The sequence below is a fragment of the Varanus komodoensis genome, unplaced genomic scaffold (assembly GCF_004798865.1).
Source record: "Varanus komodoensis strain SLA01 unplaced genomic scaffold, ASM479886v1 scaffold2, whole genome shotgun sequence".
Taxonomy (NCBI): domain Eukaryota; kingdom Metazoa; phylum Chordata; class Lepidosauria; order Squamata; family Varanidae; genus Varanus; species Varanus komodoensis.
Genome location: NW_025335568.1, coordinates 353631 through 357718, shown reverse-complemented (window position 1 = coordinate 357718; position 4088 = coordinate 353631).

The following is a 4088-nucleotide window of genomic DNA, read 5'->3' as shown; positions in this document are numbered from 1 at the left end:
AGAGTGCCTGGAGCTGGTTGGTCACCGCTCGCTCCAGAACCTCGCCGAGAAGCAAATGTTTGCCCCCAGCCTAAAAGCGTGGAGTCCTCCTGGGTCCAGGGAGGGCTTCTGCAGGAGCGCTCTCCCCGCCACTCGATCCAGGGGGCCAGGGACCACTCCTCCTCGCAGGGAAGAATCGATCACCCCCCCGCCCAGCTGGCTGTTCCCCCCTCCCGGCTTTTGCTAGCCAGGAGGGGAAGGATCCGGAGCAGTCCTGGCTGCAGGAACCTGTCTGAGCAGCTTGTTGGCATCCTCCGCCTTGTTAGTGTTACACGCCGCAAATTCTGTGTTTGCATCACATTTGCACTTGCTTTGTGAGCCTCTGCATTTATTTTTGATCTCGTTTGGGCAAGATTTTCACTTTCTAAAGGGGACCACCTTTTCTCTCCCTTTCAATCTTCTTTTAACTCCACTGTACTTTGCAATACCGTTCTTTTTAAGGCATGGGACTGCGGTGGATAACTTGATTCCGTCAGAAAAAACCGCACCGCCTTGATTACTAGTTAACCTCTTTATTTCGGGTTGCTGAAGGTGCCATTTCGTCCTACGCTGCGAGTGCGGCTGCGTCGGCGGCTCCCGCCAGCCAGAGGGGACCTCTCGGCGCAGCTTTGCCCGTTTGCACCGTGCGGTTCGCGGCCGGGGGCCGGGGGCCGGAGCAACTGCAGCCGCCGGCACGGGAAGGGGGTGGGGGGAGGAAGCGGGGGAGGGCGCCTGGTGCTTCCAGGAAAGGTGGGCTCGAGGAGGAGCCCGCGAGGTCCTCGGAGGAAGCGGGCCCTCCCGGCGAGCCTTCTCCCCTCGGGCGGCAGGGGGCGAACGCGTCTCGCCGACGGTGCAGCCTGGGCCGCGCTCCTTCCGCCCCGGGGGCGCTGCAGCTTGTCCAGTCCAGCGGTGGTCAGGTGTCCTCCTCCCAAGGGAGACGCGCTCTGTGAGTGCGCAGAAGCTACACGTGCCTCAAGAAAACGCGAGGGCCTTGCCCCGCTGCCGGCCCGCCTCAAGCCCCACTTCTAGGAAGGGCTCGCCGGCCCGTGGGCAGGGCGCAACCTCGGCCCGCAAGCAGCAGGCGGCGGGCGCCGAGCGGCCCAGGAGTCCGCACCGCGGGAGGCGATCGCGGAGGCGGAAGGGGCGCTGCGGCGGCGGAAGCGCGGGCCTCCCTTGCCCGGGCCGGGGGCGGCGCCCCGGGGCCTGCGCGGGCTGCGGCTGCCAGTCGTCCCGGTGCGCCACGTGCGCCTCCGCGCCACCTGAGCGCAGGCGCCGGCCCGGGAGGGCGCGGACAGCTGCCCGCGGCTCCTGGGGGGCCGCACCGCCTCGCCTCGCCTCCCTCCGGGAGCAGGAGCGGGAGGGGGCGAGGGCAGCGGCGGGGGCTGCCCCTCCCCGCGCTTGGTTGTCTGTCAGGCCATCAAGTAGAATTTGATTAATATGCAAATAGTTGGTGGCGGGAGGGGAGGAGACGGGGCGCAGGAGAGGAAGAGTAATTAATCACCAGTTAAAGGAAATGAGCACCAACAGCGGAGGGTGACAGAGACAGCAACGGAGCTAATCAACCGGAAAATTGGACAAGCGGGGCGGGCGGGGCCCCCCGGGACACAGCGGCGGAAGCGGGCGGGGGAGGAGCCAGAGCGCGCGGCCAGAGGGAGGGCCCGGGCAGGCCGCGGCGGGCGCCCCGACCACCGGCGGGGCGCGTGCCGGAGCGCGGCCGGCCCGGGAGCTTCGCCCTCGCCCTCGCCCTCGCCCTCGCCGGGGTAGCACTGCCGGGCCGCAAGCTGCCTGGCGCTGCCGCGCGCTGCACCGGGCTGCCCCCTCGCCAACGCCCCGCCCGCCCCGGCGCCTCCCCCGGCGGAGGGAGGGAGCCGCTCAGGCCGCGCTCGCCACCTCGGGGTCGGGGCCAAGGGGCTGCGGAAGGACAGCGCGCAGCGCCCCGCGCCGGGAGGGCCGTGCGCGGCATCCGAGCACGTGCGCCCGCCCTCGCCAGGAGCCCGAGGCGCGTCTCGTGGCCCTTATCCAACAGCCCCGCGAGACAGGCCCGGCCGAGTGGCGCCAACCGGGGCTCTGCTGCGGCGCCCGGGGGGCATCCTGCCGGCCTGCGCGGCTCCTGCGCCCAGGCGAGCCGCTCTCCGCTCTCCGAGCGCGGAGGTCGGCGGCTCCCTCGTGCGCCGCTGCTTCCGCCGCACCCTGCGCGCCTTTTCCCCGTTGCGCCGCACGTGCTCCCGCGCTCCCCGCCGGGCCTCGGCTGCAGTCGGCACGCGGAAGAGGCGCGGGCAGTGGTGGGGCCGGGCGAGCCCCGCCTGGCCCGACCCGAGCGGGCAGGCAGCGCCCCGTCCTTTGTGCTTCGCCGCGGCGCCCCATCGCGGCGCCTCGTGCAAAGAACCGGGGGGGGGGGGGGGGGGGCGGGGGGGGGGGGGCCCGGGGCCTGCTGGACGGGGGGGAGCCTTCCACGGCCAGCCGCCCCACGCCGGCCGCGGGCTGATCGCCGGGACTGGCCACGGCTTCGGCCCGTGGGGCAGAGGAAGGGGCGCCGGAGCCCGGGGCGGCCGCTTGCGAGGCGGGACCAGGCGCAAGACTCCGCGCAGAGGCGCGGCTCGAGGCGCGGGGTTTGGGGGGGCGCGGCCTGCCGGTCCGGGGACGCGGCCAGCTGTTCGCTTGCATTAGCCTGATGGAAACAAGAGCCGCGCCGCCGGCAGATGTGAGGGCGCGTGGGTGGCTTCCCCCTCGCCCCGATTAGGGAAGAGGAAGCGAGGGGGCAGCTGCTTTATCGGGGACCCGGGCCCGGCGTCCAGTTTCGTGGCGAGGAAGCGGCGGGGCAGGCGCCCTGCTGGGCCTCAAGGAATTCGGGCCCCGCGAGCGGGCCGCCCGCCCCCCCGCGCTTCCGCGGCGTAACCTCATCCCCCGCCCGCCCCCCGCCCCCGCCCGCCATTCGTCACGCTCCGAGGAGCTCCGCGCCGCCCCTCCCCCGCCCCCGCCCTGCAGCTGCTCGCCGCTCGTCACAGGCCCTGGCGCGGGGGGGGGGGGCGCGGGCTGCCCAAGGGCGAGCGGAGCGGAGCGGAGCGGAGCGGGGCTCGGCTTCCGGAGCCCGCACACCCGCCGCGCCCACCGTGGCCGCGGACGTCGCTCGAGGGCTTTCTCCCCGGTTCGCCTGGACAACCCCTGCGGCAGCACGGAGGCCGGTGGGCGCCCCAGGCAGGCCGGCCGGCCGGCCGGCCGGCCCAGCCTGTTCCAAGCCTGGCAAGGAGCCCCCCGCCCCGGCCGTGCTGGGTGCGGGTCCTGCCGCCCGACTCGCCCACCTGCCCCCTCTGCTCGGAGCACACGGGCTGTGCTGCTTTCCCGGCCCCAACAGCAAAGGGCCCTGGAAGGAGGGGGTGCCGCTTCTTCTTGGGCTGAAAGCGGGGAGGAGGCCCTTGGCGCAGCTTGGGGGCAGAGAATGGGGCGCCTGGGCAGCCCCAGCGCTCCACCGGGAGGGGGACCCGGTCTCCGTGCCGCTGACTTTCAGGCTGGCCCCTCCGTGCGGGCAAGGGCTGTGCTGCGGGGGGGGGGGCAGGGCGACGCAGATGGGGAGGGTGGGGCTGGCCGCCCTACTGCTGCCCTGGCCGAGGCAGAGCCGGGCCCCGCGTGCCACCTGTTTTGTGCCGGGATCCAGGGCGGGGCCCCTTGCCTGGGCCACTGCCTTGCTGGGAGCCCCCGATCGCGGGCACGGAGGGCACCGTGTCTCCTTGCTCGCAGGACTGCTCTCGCGGCAGTCATTCTGCTTTGCCTGATGCGTCGAAGGGCTGACCCCCAACTGCTTTAATGGTCCAAGAGCTGCCCCACCTTGTGGGGACGGACCCTTTGGCCTGTGGCACAGGCTGGCATGGCCACACTCTCTTTGCTTGTTGCTGGGCTCAGCATCCAGAGGGATCGGCCGGCCGCCGCTGGTGGAGTGGGGCCCCAGGGGACCTTTGCCTTCCCCACTAGTGTGAGCACCTGGGGCAGCGGAGACCACCTTTCCCCAGCCCGCCCATCTCCAGCCCTTCCCTGCCCGCCTGTCGCCGCAGACGCCAGTCTGCCAGCAACTTCCC